Source organism: Neovison vison, chromosome 10 (genome assembly GCF_020171115.1).
Source record: "Neovison vison isolate M4711 chromosome 10, ASM_NN_V1, whole genome shotgun sequence".
NCBI lineage: Eukaryota > Metazoa > Chordata > Mammalia > Carnivora > Mustelidae > Neogale > Neogale vison.
In genome coordinates, this window is record NC_058100.1 from 15388276 (window position 1) to 15404580 (window position 16305).

General features: G+C 39.3%; 1 protein-coding gene across 1 annotated transcript in view; it reads left to right on the top strand.

Moving 5' to 3' along the window:
* Positions 1-16305, top strand: part of USH2A (usherin) — a 689941-nt gene that overhangs the window by 331302 nt on the left and 342334 nt on the right. The window lies entirely within an intron of this gene.

The following is a 16305-nucleotide window of genomic DNA, read 5'->3' on the forward strand; positions in this document are numbered from 1 at the left end:
TATGATAATGGTTTAAAATTGTTATTTCTTATCTGTATGATAAACTCTTCTTTATGAAATGTGTTTATGGCTATTATGGCTATTTATCTTCACAACTATTACAGGGAGAGATGTTACACATGATATAAATTCCTTTTAATGAGATGAAGAAACGGGGCCTGAAACTTCAGTAACTCCATCATATTCACCCTAATCAACACTCCAAACTCAAAACTAGGTCTTTAGTGATGTCTTCTGTCTCTCTCTCTCTCTCTCTCTCTCTTTTTTTTTTTTTTTGTTTCCTTTCTCTATAGTGTCATCCAATTGTATTTAAGGTTTTTGCCTGTGTTCTTTTGTAATGGGTCTTAACGCTACACATTAGCAACTACATGAAAGAAAGACAGAAAGACAGAAAGACAGACAGACAGACAGAAAGAAAGAAAGAAAGAAAGAAAGAAAGAAAGAAAGAAATTTATTATATGCTTATTAGCTAAACTCCGATGTAGCTACTCCCTATTTTATTGGTGAAACCCATGATAGCCATCTCATGTTGTGTGAAAGCTTCTTACTCCAGTGTTGGCAGTTTTAAGGAGTTGGAAAGGTGAGGAAAATATTTGCTTTTCATTTTGTACTATTTTGTTCTCTACTAGTTTAATCTTTTACCATGTGCCTACATATAGTTACCCCCTAAATCTAAAAAAACAAAAACTAAAAACATTAGAAGAATGCAAATCATTATATAAATTAGGGCATAACCATGTTCATTAAGTTTATTTTTTTTAAGACTTATTAATTTATTTTGAGGAAAGAGAGTGCCTGAGCAGGAGGAAGGGCTGGGGAAGAGAGTGGGGAGGCAGACTCCCTGATGAAAGGGTAGCCTGGGGGACTTGACCTCAGGACCCTAAAATCATGACCAGACACTCAACAGACTGAGCCACCCAAGTGTCCCTAACATTATTTTTAATTAACAAATACATAACACTATTCTCTATTAAGCATTGTTATAAATCATTTACATCTAAATGTAACATTCATGTGTATTTCTGCTATGTTAGGTGGAGCCAGGCACTTCTGGATTCCAATATATTGTCTTGCATCAGTATCATTATACCATATTAACTAGTGAAAATATGGTTAATGTGTGACCATATCTGTCTCTCCCTCTATCTCTATTACTACTCAAATGAAGTTTTGTTATTTTCTATCCTCAAGGCCAATGACAATATCTTACTCTAATTTGTTTTGTTTCATTTTCAGTTTTTCTTGGGTTTTATTTGTTTTGAGCAGTCTTTGAGAGGGAATGGAGAGATTGTAGGTTTGGGGTTATACAAAAAGACTAAAAAGATCCAGCTCTCCTGTCTCTATCACCTGTAAAGTATACCAATTTTCACGTTCCTCTCCTGAATCCAGGCTGTAAAGACATTTTCCATCTAACAAACATACAGAGTCTTGGAGCAACTGGGTGGCTCCGTTGGTTAAGCGTCAGTCTTGATTTTGGCTCAGGTCATGATCTTACGGCCATGGGGTGGAATCAGCTCTGTGCTCAGTGTGGAGTCTGCTTGTCCCTCTCTGTCTGCTCCTCCCCTGTCCCCACACTCTCTTGCTCTCTCAAATAAATAAATAAAATCTTTAAAAAAGAAAAAAGAAACATACAGTGCCCCAAAGTATAAATTTGATACAGTGAGCTGCCATTGATTATACCCTGAACTGGATATTGATTAAGGGATGATGGATGGATAGATGGATGGACATTGATATATTTATGTCATATTACCCCAGACCTCAAGTATCTGTATATATAATAAGTCTCATTAGTTCTATACTCATATTTTACGTGGTTATCACCCTCACCTGCTAGTGATCTCTGCCTTCTGCAAACTAATAATCCTCGTGCATTTCCAGGGAATCATGCGGGTTTTCTCACATGTACTTAGGATCAAGCCTGACACCAATTACCCAAGTGTCATAGTAGCTCATATCCATGGCCTTGCTCTGGTTAAACATCCTCTTCTCTGAGCATCAAAAGCAAATGTTCCCAAATCTTGCCCAGCTTATAACACAAACAGTCTTCTGTCAGGCCATCTCATGAGCTGTCCTGAAATTCACAGATATATCTGAATCCAGAGTACACCCAAATTTGTTCCTTCCTTCTATGACTGCCAAACTTGCTCCTTGTGCCAGGAATGCTGGTTTCCAGTTCTCATGCAAAGTAGACTGGCCAACAACTCTGTAATATATACCCAGAGAAATCTACACATACCTTACACTCAAGATGAGGTCCTCTTTTTATGAGGGACCACAGATGTTATATTAGAGTAAAAGGGTGAATGATGGGAGGGGAATTTTTATTTGTATTTTAAGGAAGTGACTCACATGATTGTGGGGGTTGGCAAATCTAAAATCTGAAGTCTGTAGGTCTGCTCAATAAGTAGGAAATCCAAGCTGCAGTCTTGAGTCCAAAATCTGCAGGCACACCAGCAGGCTAGAAACAGACAGAATTTCTGTGATTTAGTCTTAAGGTAGAATTCTTACACGGGACACATCATCGGCCTTTGCTATTAGGGCCTTCAACTGATTGGATGAGGCCCACCCCGTGATGGAGAGTAATTTTCTTTACTTAAAGTCAACAGTTTATTAAGTATTAATCACAGCAACACCTAGACAAGTGTTTGTCCAAACTAAGTGGACTCCACAGCCCAGCGAGGTTGAATCATAATTTAACCATCACAGACCTATTACTTTATTTAAAATCATCAGTAAGATATTATTTCAAAAATAAAAAGTTAGACACTGTCATAGTGTGAACACTTATAATACAAGTGTTTTTCCTGGAGGAATGTCAACAGACCTTTCTTTGAAAACTATTGTTTTAAAAGAGAAAAGCCTGTCATTTTATGAAAATGCCTCCAGGATAGATAATTCAGTAAGTCTTATAATGGGCCAGAATACTTCTAGCTGTGACACTGAAGGCTTCTTCAGCTTCTATAAACACAGTGGTTGCTTATGATGCATTGCATTTTCATAGGCTGATGTAAAAGCATACTTTTAATAGGATATTTATTTATACCCTAACATTACAACTTAAGTTGAGGATCCATTGTGTTCCTTTTACACATTCTCTGCTTATATGCAGGAACAGTTTTCTCAGCATATCATTATCACACACAGCATATCTGAGCATGTCATATCACACAGTGTCCAATATAGGGCTAAGTTAGAAAAGCATTAAATTAATATTTAAGAATTGGTAATGGGTCTTCAATGAAAACCATTCTCACGTGATCCTTTACTAAGCTAAGCGGTGCAGGGTGTGACCTGGGTGGAGTCCCCTTTGCAATAATGGTCTGGCCATGGGCACTTCCAGCCTCAAGGCTGCGCTGCTTTCCGAGTGAATTCAGGTGGTTTCTGATCCCCGTATAGGGTCTTACACAGCTGATGTCTTTGAGCTGGAATTTTGTTATCTGTACATTGGGAATAACAGTACTTGTTTCAGAGTTATTTTGTAACTTCAAATAAATGAGAGAGTATAAAACATATTTAACAGGGCCTGTCATCAGTATGTAGTCAACATTATAGCCATTGTTGTTACTGAACTAACAGCATCTTACCTTCAATATCATTTTTGGGGGGAGTGTGGATTCATAAATTTATTCTTTTCATGTTACAGATAGCTAGACACATCATTATTCTCATTATGTCTCATTAACCTCTGTTGTTTAACAGTTATGTCTCATGAGTAGAGTATTGTCTTACAGTATATTAACTGAGTCCTAAGATTATTAAAGAATATGAGAGTAGCAAATGTCCACCTAAGTCTGAGAGGAAACTCCCAAGTTTTGCAAGAAATATTTAGCTAAGTTATACAACTCAGATCTCTTTAGAAAAGATTCCTAGAAGTGTATCTCAATTTTCTCCTCTTTGCTTAGTGAGTGGAAAGCATTTATGAAAACTGGAAGCCTGTGACTGACTCCTTAATTCTGTATCTCTTATCCAGAGACAAGGTGGAGGGGTAGGTAGGAATTTAGTGTGTGTGTGTGTGTGTGTGTGTGTGTGTGTGTAAGGGGAAAAAGAAAAGGAGAGAGAAACAGAGAGAGAAAGAGAAGAGAGCACTGCTCTAGGGTTATATTATAAAAGTAACCAAGAGAAACAACCCTGGGCTCAATATACTATACTGCATTACAAATCAGGTATTAGAGATGCTCAGAAAGCCAGACTGGAAGACAGCTGGGTAAGAATGCTGTCAGCCTAAGGAGTTTTGCATGGAAGCCTTTTGTTCTAACCAGCCAAAGAAGAAAAGAGGAAAATGAGGAAGCATCGTCCCTCATTATCACAACTGACAGTAATGATTCCTTTTTTTTTCTCCAAACTAGTGACTGACAACTCCCAGCAGGCTGGGCTCCCCCACCATGTGCTGCTATCTTGATGGAAGGACCAGGTTTTCCTTACCACCAGTTTTCTTACCACAATGAAGTTTTTACTGTTCAACCATCAGGAGGGTCCAAAGGATTAGAAGTCATAGGGGATGCTTCTAAGAAGATGCATCCTTGTTCTCAAAGAAATTATACCATGAATACTTAGAAAACTCATCAGAGGATGCTCATAAGGGAGACTTGTTAGGAAGGCAGCGAAGTAGAAGATAACCTAATGCACACTTGAAGGAGTCACGTGATGCTCCATATCTAATACAAACTTTGGACAAGGTTTTGATGAAAGGAAGAGCTGTGGATTTCTCTGATGAGGTGGAGAATATTATAAACACAAATAGAAAATTTGTTGAGTAATGTTGTTTGGGTGCGGTTGTAATTATGAGGACTTATCAGGGCAGAGAGATTCTAGTTCTGCAAATTCGTTTGAAAGCACAAGATGAGATGTTAGTGGTGGTTCATTGCTCACCTGGCCCAAGAGAAGCGTGTTGCAAATTTCAGCTTCTATGAAGAGCAAAGAGCAATGATGTCCAGGCTGAAGAAAGCCTCCATTTTTATTAATTATAAGGTCAGAATCTGATTTTCTGGAATCAAAAGGCTGAGGAAGCAATCATGAAGCAAGGGCTACACAGTGGCAAAGATGGATGCAACCTGACATTCCACGTGCATTGTGGCATAGCTCATTGCTTTCCAGGCATCTGTGGAAAACACACCACCTCTCAGGTCTGCCGCCTAAGACGTGTTCTCACTGAACCATAACCTAGCAGTGCTTCTCAGGTTGGAATACCAAATGACAGAAGGAGATGTGGTCAGGAGTTGCCTAGAGTGTTCCAACATTTTTAAACATCCCAGTGATGATTTGTGGGAAGGATGCATAGACAGGAGAAAAGAAAATCAGGAAGAAGCTGTGCTTTTCATTTACAAAATGATAGTGGGAGGTTGTCAGAAAAGCAACTAGATAACATACATTAGAGACTGAAGAAGCAACAACTCTGTTTTAATTTTCTAATAGGAGAAACCAATAAGGTATAAATTCCTCAGTTTACACCAGGAGTTAAAAGAAAATCATTGCCTACTTATTGGTTCATTTTGTAAATTGAGATCAATGAAATTCTCTGAACAACAGCATGAAATCAATCGTAAAATAGCATATAATTCATGGCCGGTATTGTAAATTATACTTTGCTTGACAGTAATCGGTGAGGTTTCCATGCGCTGGGATGCATTTCCGTGTAACACGTCTTAGGATGATGTCTGTGGATCCATTTCTAATGCATATTAGAGTGATCTGTTTTTCCCTGTCTACAACTCCCTGTGTTTGATCTTATGCAAATGATGCAATCAAGCAAATGAAAAACAAGATGTTGTTGCTAAGGGGCTCTGACAAACAGTGGCCTTATGTTTTCAGGGTTCCCCCACCCTCCATTTCCTCCACTCGGATTTGTGTACATACCTGCAATTCTTCGAATCCATTGATCCATTGCATTCCCCTTGAAGGGCCTAATCGCGTCTGTAGAGACGGATTACCGAGTCAGTTGCCGTTAGGCAGGGAGGAGAGAGTTATCATTCCAGTCCTCTTTGCTTTACATTATAAATTGGTGGCTTTGTTTATGCTCATACCCAAAGAATGCCTTAGACCTGTCTCCCCTGTAACCTTCCTTTTCACTTTTTAAAATTGACTCTTTAAGAAAAACCCTCATTCCATTTGTTCCTCTTCAGACACCTGCTCTTTCCCCCCCACCTGATGCTGCCGCCTCTTTTCTTCTGTAAATTTTTTCCCCCTTTTGCTCACATCTCTTCTTGTTTCACCAAGGAGTTCCCAGTCGGGCCACCTGTGCAGCTTCCTTTCCCATGTATCATGTTAGATATGATCCCTTTCTTTTTTTCATGCCTCATTATTCAAAGGACACGCGTGACACTTCATCTTCTTATGGAAATACATTGAGAATAATCCACTTCGGGGTGGACAGTAGAGGCATAAAAATGACTTGGAAGTCAAAAAAGCTATTTAATCAGTCTGGCTTTCTTTGCACTGTTGAGTTTATAGTTTTTAAATTCTCAGAATCAAAAGAAAATCCCCAATTCCTATTGTAGCAAAGGCACAGCGATCAGATCAGATTTCCCAAACTAGAAGCGTGGCCCACCAAATTTGTGTCTGTGTGCATGCATGAATTATCTTAAGGAAAACAATTGAAAAAATTTTTAATTCTGCATTGGCTTGAAAAATCTTGGTTGTATAGTCATCATAAGCATCGGTGCTTATGCACTGTGTGTGGAACATTTACAGATCTGTCCATCAGACATCTACCTGTATCTCTGTTTCTATGTAACTGTTTATATCTTTACTTCTGAAGCTACACTTGATAACTGACTTCCTTCCCATAAAATTTTGTAGTAAGAGAATCACAGTCATTCTCAGGGGTCCCACTCCTGTCCTCTGACGGTGTGAAAGCTTCCAGAGTCTTACATAGTTTCTTGGCATTTCGAGTGTGGCCATCTATGACACTTTCCTTCTCTTTACAAAAAGATCACTGTTGAGGTATCTCACCCAGATCCAGGAGATCCCTTCATTGCTTCCGTATCACACTTGGGATATCACACACTTGCACTGTTTTCTGTGTGTATACACCAAGGTCATCTCTTTAACTGGGATCTGTCACCCCCCTGGGACTCTATCTTGGAAACAGGGCAGGAAGCCCCTCCTGGTGCATGTCTCCCATCCTTATTCCATCATTCTGGGAAATCTGAGGTGGTGGAGGCAAGGAGATATGCATTTCTTGGTTTTCCCAACATTATATGTAAACCCTGAGTAGTCTCTCTTCCCCTCAATGACTGTTCAGGAAGTTTCTCTTGCTCTTTCTGCTCCCTAACCAACCAACCACATTCTGTTTTATAGATGGTACCTATTTTATAAACTCTGGATTTATAATTTAATTGAGGGAAATTTAGATGAGAATCTAAATGAGGGAAAAATGGGGGGCAGGGAAGGACAGAAGGAAACAAAATAGGTTAACATAATAGCCATATTGATCTCAGCCCCTGTGGCACTGATATCAAGCATTGTCGGGGTTCAGAGGACAGAGCTATATATAGCTAAGGGCTCCAACTTTAGACCCCACTCAATTCATGTAGAGAACTGACCAAAACACGGGAGGAGGAAAAGGAAAGATGAGTGTAATGAAGAAAGAAATAAGAGAACAAGACAGTTATTACTGAGGCGTGCCAAGGGTCCAGTTGAAATTGGAAAACCTAAAATTCTGGTCGACTCTTCTGTAGTTGTGTTCAGCAGTATTTCCCTTTCACATCTCAGAGGTATGGGAAGCATTAGAGAAATGAGATGGTGAGATTTATCCAGAGCTAGGAATCGGGAGAGCATATACTGAAGTCGACTGGGGAGATGATCGTCTCTAGGGAGCTGGAGAGCACGGCTCTGAAGGGGGTGATCAAAGACCATATCATGGAAAATGCAAATGTTGCAAATAGTTAGAAAAGGAGAAGCTGCTTAGAGACTAGACTTCATATGGTGACAAAGGAGAGATTGCATCAATGTGATAAGAGGAAGAGGTGGAAGACTGTCCGTTTGTTGTCGGAGAGGTTAGGTTGTAGATTAAGAATCTTGGAAATAGTTCCAAAGGTGATCAAGTAGGGGGTATAACTGTGCTGAATGTCGAACAGATGAAGTAGAGGTGAAGGACATTACATTTGAGGAAGTTAAAGTGAAGCCGGATTCAGAGATGAGTCATTATTGAGGATGTTGGGGTTGCCAAAAAGGAATTATAATTGAAAAGAAAACTGAGCCAATGCTGAAGTCACTGAGGAAAGGAGGAGTATGACATAGAAGGTATAAGAGGGCATGTATCAACTAGGTCCACAGTTTCTTAAATAATGATATTGGTAAATTATGGCTGTCCTGTCTCCATCTATACATGTCTATACATATATATTATAAAATTTGAAAAGGATATGTAACCAAAAAAAAAATAAGATTTAAATTTTCTTTATGCCCTCACTCTGAGAAAAACACTGTTGACATTGTGGTGTATCTCTCATCCATGGATCTTATGAAGGACTCATGTTGGAAAATAATGCTCTGGCATTCAGGCAAACACAGCTTTGCCTTTTTCTTTTTCTTTTTTTTTTTTTTCCAATAGTGAATCTCTTTCATCTCACAACTACAGACCCTTCATTGACCTAACCATTAATTAAATTCTTAGAGATTTTTAGATGTTATTCTATTTCTGAGAAAATGTTGGCAGTCTGGGTAAGGGACATAGAGGTCTCCCTCTGGTCTTACCCATTCATGGGCAACCTATGCTAGGTAGACATTATATCAGTCCTGGAGATATTGTAGAGTACATGAAAGTAAAAAAGAAATATGTCTCCACTCAAGGTGTTTACATCCCCCTGGGAGGGATATAAAGTCAAGAAATAAATAATGTGGCAATTTCTGACATGTTTTGGTAATTATAGTAAGTAACTAAACACGGCAATATGACAGTGAGTGTCTAGGGATGGTGGTAGGCACGCTCTTGGATTATCAAGAGAGAACACCCAGAGGAGGATGAACTTGAAGAATGAAAAAAATTCAGCCAAGTATACAGAAAGAGAAAACAGATTTCAGCTAGAAGGAATCAGATCTGCAAAGGCCTGGAGGTGTGACATTGTAGAGTTAAAGGAACAGAAATATGTCTAGTGTATAGAAGGAATGAGGAGAAGTAGGCAGGTGTTAAGTCAGCTAGTATTTCATTGACCATTATTAGATTTCATTCTAAAAGAAATAGAGGGCCCACAGCAGTGTATTATTCTGGGGAATCAAAAGATCACTCTTCACTAATGATCTTGGTCGTTTCTTCACTGAGAAAATTGAAGCAGTTAGAAGATAAATCCCATATTCTCCCATGACCCTCCACCCACCAACCAGCATTCAAACCCATGTTGTCTGCCTTCTCTCTCATAACTAAAAAGTATCTGTCCTTGCTCTAAGTCCAAATCCGTCTCTTTCTTACTAGATTCCATTTTTTCGTGTAATTAAGGCAAAGCTCCAATAATTCTCTCCTCTTTCATCCATTACTAATTTTGCCTTCTCTGTTGGGTCATTCCCATCAACATACAAGATAATTTTTATCTCACTGAAATTATCTTTTTTAAAATCCCTGGACTCGGGGTGCCTGGGTGGCTCAGTGGGTTAAAGCCTCTGCCTTGGGCTTGGGTCATGATCCCAGGGTCCTGGGATAGAGCCCCACATCGGGCTCTCTGCTTGGCCAGGAGCCTGCTTCCCTTCCCCTCTCTCCACCTGTCTTTCTGCCTACTTGTGATCTCTTTCTCTCAAATAAATAAATAAAATCTTTGCAAACATTAAAAATACAAAAAACAAAATCCCTGGACTCTACTTACCTTCTCTCTGTTGTCTCACTTTCTTACTTTACAATAAAATTTCTTGAAGAAGTTTTTTTAATATTCACTATCTCTGATTCTTATATATATTATTCTCATATAGCTATATATAGAATATATATATGAACATATATGAACATGTATATATATTCACTATTTCTTATTCTCTCACAAACTCACTTGAGTCAGGCTTTGACACCCATAACTTCACTGAAACTTTATTGCACAAATACAATGACTGCTGTATTGTTAAACACTGGTCAGTCTGTAGTCCTCTTCTTGTTTGACTTATCACCTTTTCATTTGATTTATTTGACTTCCAGATACTATAATCTTCTTGTTTTTCTCATCTCTTACTGGTTGCTCTTTCTTTGTTTTGTTTTGATTTGATCTGGTTTCTTTAGTTGATTTGTGCTTTACTCCCAGAAAAAGGAAAATCTACCAAAACATTTGAAACCCTTTACCTTTTCTCTTTTCTATCTGTACTTTCTCTATTAGTGTTCCATCCACTTTAAATATAATATATATGATGCTATCTCAAATTATATCCCAGTCCAGTACTTTTTCCTGAAATTTGAAATTAATATTCAAATTTCATAATTGACATCTCCATTTGTTTGTCTAGTTAATGTCTCAAACTTGCCATGTCTAAAACATGAATTCTTTATCTTCCTCTTCAATACTTGTTTTTTTCTGTGATCTTTTTCAACCAAATTAATGGTTACTTCATTCTTGCCTTTGCTTAGGCCAAACCTTGGAGTCAGCTTTGATTCCTTTCTTTCTCTCTCATACTCTATCTACAGTGTACTGAGGAATCCTATAGTTTTGCCCTTAAAACATATCCAGAGATCCTTTTGAGTGATTTCAGCAAAATGGCAGAATAGGGACTTCTTGGTTTGATCCACTAATCCCCCAACATCAGACCCTTGCCCAGAAACATCAATTTGGACAACTATTCACACCTAAAATTATCTTCATAAGAGCCAAGATTTCCAAATAAGGGATTATAACATTTGGTAAAGCACAGAAATAAGAAAAGATACATTAAGGAGAGTAGAAAAGATAAATTCACAGCACTTGCATTTATCCCTACCCCAAATCCAGGCAGCCCAGCATAGACCAAGACTCTCCCCATGGGAGAAGGAGAATAAAGTGAGCACCTAGTTCACGACCCCAGAGCTGGCCTGTAGAGCACTAGACTGAATCTTAGGCTGACTCCCTGTATGGAGCCATCATACTACTTGATTTCAAAATATATTACAAAGCTGTGGTATTCAAAACAGGATGCTATTGGCAAAAAAACAGACATATATATCAGTGGAACAGAAGACGGAGCCCAGAAATAAACCATGCATATATGGCCAACTAATGTACAAAAGGGAACCCAGGATATACAATGAAAAAGGACTATGTCTTCAATGCATGGTGTTGGGAAAACTGGACAGCCACATGCAAAAGAATGGAACTGGACCACCATCTTACCCCATTCACAAAAATTAACTCAGTGCACTCGAGACTTGAATGCAAGACCTGAAACCATAAAACTCATAGAAGAAGTCATAAGTAATAAGCTACAAGACAGAGGTCTTGGTGATGATTTTTTGGATCTAACACCAAAAGCAAAGACAACAAAAGCAAAAATCAATAAGTGAAACTATGTCAAACTCAAAAGCTCTGCACAGAGAAAGATCAAATTGAAAATGCAACCTACTGAATGGTACTTGCAAATAATATGTCTGATAAGGAACTAATATCCAAATTGTATATGGTTTCACTTATTCGTGGAGCATAACAAATAGCATGGAGGACAAGGGGAGTTAGAGAGGAGAAGGGAGTTGAGGGAAATTGGAAGGGGAGGTGAACCATGAGGGACTATGGACTCTGAAAAACAATCTGAGGGTTTTGAAGGGGCGGGGTTGGGAGGTTGGGGAAACCAGGTGGTGGGTATTAGAGAGGGCACGGATTGCATGGAGCACTGGGTGTGGTGCAAATAAAATGAATACTGTTATGCTGAAAATAAATTTTAAAAAATTTAAAAAATTTTTTAGAAATTTAAAAAACTCATGCTACTCAATAATAAAACAAACAAATTTAAAAAGCCAGTCCAATTAAAAAATGGACAGACGATCTCAGTAGGTATTTTTCAAATAGAGACATATAGATGGCTAATAGGTACATGAAAATATACTCAACATGACTAAGCATCAGGAAAATGCAAATCTAAGGGATTTGCAAAAACCCTCACATCTGTTAGAACAGCTATCATCAAAAAGGCAAAAAATGACAAGTGTTGGTAAGGAGGTGAAGAAAAAGGAACTCCTGTATGTTGTAGCTAAGAATGTAAATTGAATGTAGCCACTATGGAAAACAGCATGGAGCTTCCTCAAAAAATTAAAACTAGGGACACCTGGGTGGCTCAGTGGATTAAAACCTCTGTCTTCAGTTCGGGTAATGGTCCCAGGGTCCTGGGATCAAGTCCCACGTCAGGCTTTCTGTTCAGCAGGGAGCCTGCTTCCTCCTCTCTCTCTGCCTGTCTCTCTGTCTTCTTGCGATCTCTGTCTGCCAAATAAATAAACAAAATCTTTAAAAAAAATTAAAACTAGAACTAAAATATGATCCAGCAATTCCACTTCTGGGTATTTACCCAAAAGGAAATGAAAACACAAACTCAAAAAGATGTAAGTACACTCATGTTCACTGCAGTAGTATATATAATAGCCAAGACATGGAACCAACTTAAGTATCCACTGAGGGATGAAGGATAGAGAAAATGTGGGATGTATGCACAATGGAAGATTATAATATAACGAATTCTTGTCACTTGCAACAACAAGGATGGACCTGGAGGATATTACACTAAATATAAGAAGTCGTATAGAGAAAGACAAATACCATATTACCTTACTTGTATGTTGAATTTAAGCATAAAATAAGCTTAAAGACTTGAATACACACTACACACACACATGTACACACACATACACACCCAACCAGGAATGATATTCGGTCATGTAACGAGGAATTCCTGCCCTTTGAGACAATATGGATAGGTCTGCTAGGTGAAATAAGTGAGACAGAAAAAGACAGACACTACATGTTTTCACTTATATGTGGAATATAAAAGCCTAACCCATAGAACTAGGGAGCAGCATCATGGATGCCAAGGGATTGAAGCCAGAGGACCTCTCCCTGGGGAGAGGAATAGGGAGGTGTCAGTCCAAGAGTAGACTTCAGCTCTAAGGTGATAAACTCAGGTGATCTAAGGTATAGCATGTCAACACAGTTAACAATACTGTGCTTATGCATAAAAGTCATTAAGAGAGTGAATCCTGAACGTTCTCACTACAAAAAAACAAACAAACAAACAAACAAGTAATTATATGAAGGGTATAGAAATGCTAACTAAACTTATTGTGGTAATCATTTTACAACACATATGGATATCAAATAATCACAGTGTACATCTTAATCTTATATATGTTATACATTAATACCTTATAAATCTGGGGGAAAAAACCGTATTCAGAATCTGACCATTTCTGACTTATGACAAGCCTCCACTTACTTGATTACCACAGTAGCCCCTTAAGTGAGATTTATGCTTATGCTTATGCTCATGCTCGTTGTAATCTACATGCCCCAGCAGCCAGGGCGATAGTCATGATAACCATCTGGTCATACAACAGTTCTGTTCAAAGCCCTCCCGCGCGTTCCTTACAGCATCTCAGATTAAAAGCCCAAATCTGTGCAAAGCCCTACAAGGCTCACATGATCCAGTCCCTCATGAAATCTCTGATGTCGTCTCTTCTTTCTGCCGTATTTGCTTGGCACCAGCCACACTGGCCACCTTGCTAGCCATACCACGCATGTTCCTCCTTCCAAGACTTTGCTCTGTCTGTTACCTCTCCTGGAATAGCCCTGCCATAGAATCCCATTTGCTCTCACCCATTCCAGGTCTTTGCTCAATATGTCACTTTCCTGCCAAAGACTCCCCTTGACTCTTGCCTTTTAAAATTACCCAGCACAGGGCGCCTGGGCGGCTCAGTGGGTTAAAGCCTCTGCCTTCAGCTCAGGTCATGGTCCCAGGGTCCTGGGATGGAGCTCAGCGTCAGGCTCTCTGCCCCGCAGGGAGCCTGCTTCCCTCTCTCTCTCTGCCTGCTTCTCTGCCTACTTGTGATCTCTGTCTGTCAAATAAATAAATAAACTCTTTAAAAAAATAAATAAACAAATAAATAAAATAAAATTTCCCAGCACTCCTGATTCTTTTGTTCTGTGTTTTCTGTAGCACTTTCCAATCATACACCACTGATCTCCTTAAACCCTGTTGGGATGTTTTAGTTAAAACCATGCTGTCTCCTATCTTCCTCACCTGTAACACCTTAGATGGTCCTCTCCATTCTGGTCTCCCCCACTCCCCAGCTGGCATAGACATACAAGTTTCCCAATCCATGGAGGAGGATACTTTGTCACAGGAGAAACTGGGCATCGATGGTAACCCTGGAACTAATTGCTACAGGAGGCTATTGTTCATCCTTGATGAGTTCGAGTCAGGTGATCAGGGTCACTTTCAAGGTATGGAGGTAGAGTGGGAAAGGGACTGGGGTATTCTGTACTAAGGAGATACTACAAGATGATGATAGATAATGATGCAGTCTGACCTCACCAGCCTGAGGATGGTAACTAAGTATTAACTAAGATAACTAAGAATTAACTAATGATTTTTAGATGTGCAAGTCAGTCCCAGTAAACACAGACAAGCAATCATCAGGCCACATTTGGATGGTATGACTTCCTCACCACCTACAAACGGGGTAGCCAAACCCCTACCTCAAAAAGCTAGAACGTAAGGAAGCAAGAAAAACTGCCCCCCACCCCCGCAGAGTCCGTTGGCCAAAGAATACTGCAGCACTCGGTCTCATTTGCAGCTGACCAAGACGATCTGAAATCTCCAAGAGAGAGGCTCATGCGAAATATTCCAAAGTCACTTGGAATCCACCCCATGGAGTACAATTTCGGCAGAGGCATGTTCTTTTACAAAACTTGGAGATACTCTGATGTTCACATACTACAGCTTTCTCCTAATTGTACGGACTTACCCATCAGGGATTCCTGCTTTGCTCTGGGTTCTGTGTCCTCTTTGATTTTGCTTCTGAAACCAGACTTAGGAAAAAAAATCCCTAGCTTTCCCTGCCTTGGGAATGCAAGGAATTCAGACAGATAACAGAGAGGAGAAGCTGCCTGGTCACCAAGTTCCTGCGAATCAAAAGGAGAACGTGAAGAGGAAAGGGGAGCAGAAGATAATGTGTTAGCGTGTTAATCCATTATAATTTGGCCAGAATTGGACCTGCTAGTAGGAGCTGTTCTTTGCTTGAAATTTTCCTACAGCAAATAGTAGTTTCCACTCATTGCAGCACATGAGACCACTGTTCTCACGATTTTTAACTTGGCAAGTTTCAAAGAACGTTGGTCCAAATGAAGGTCCACCAGGTCTGTCTGACTTGCGCACGCGCGGTGCAGCTGCTCCTGTCATGTCTCCGGCGGTCCGGGCAATACCGATGCTGTACCCCCTCACCCCCAGCTTCAACGGGTCCTCTTCTGAGCACATCGCTGGAGGGTGCCCACCTCAGCCCGTACCACTGAATACCAGTAGGATAAAATTCTAACAATAACAAAGCTGAATCCAAAGCATTACGAGTCTTTTCTTGATGACCAACCACTCTTTTGGTCTAGAATAACTGTATTTAGCATAAAATTATTTGCCGTTTTTCTGATGATCTATATGTTTAACCAACTGACTGTACTTTGCATGAATATCAAAGTGTCCTTTTCTAATTTAGTTCTGCTATCAGTGTAATACAAAAGCTATTTCTCTAAATTAGGTTGTATTTTATTAGTCTTTTAAATATGGAATTGTAATGGTTCAACGTTAATGAGATTTAAAAATATGTGTCACTTAAATTGTGACCAACTAAAAATATTCCAGAAAATAAGAATTTCTTCCAGTAGTATAAGAGTATGACTGATATTTAAATCTTGGTAAAGTTGACTGCACTTTGGTTAGATTCATCAATAAAATAATTACTGAGTGCCTTTGTAACTGAAGTGCTCAGGGTATTTCAGAACTGAATTGGTGAATCATAGATTGGTTTATTCTAATACAAGGAAAGGTGATATCCATTATAAAGGCAGACAGGTAGAAGGTACTGGGAGGTTCATGGGAGGGGGAGAGATCAGTACTGGAGGAGTATTATCCCACTCTCCCAGTCATTGGTCAAACCCAGCTCAACTGAATCTTGATCATCTAATTCATTAGTTCCTTTTTCATTTGTTCAAACACATATTCAGAACCTACAATGTACCAGGCACTGTGCTAGATACTGAGGATGAAAAATGAATCCTTCCCTCAACATGTTCAGTTTAATGGATCAGATAGTCACGTAAACAAATGATTATGACAGGATATAATGCCTTGCACAGGGTGTGTGCAAATCTGTGGGAGCCAAATCCA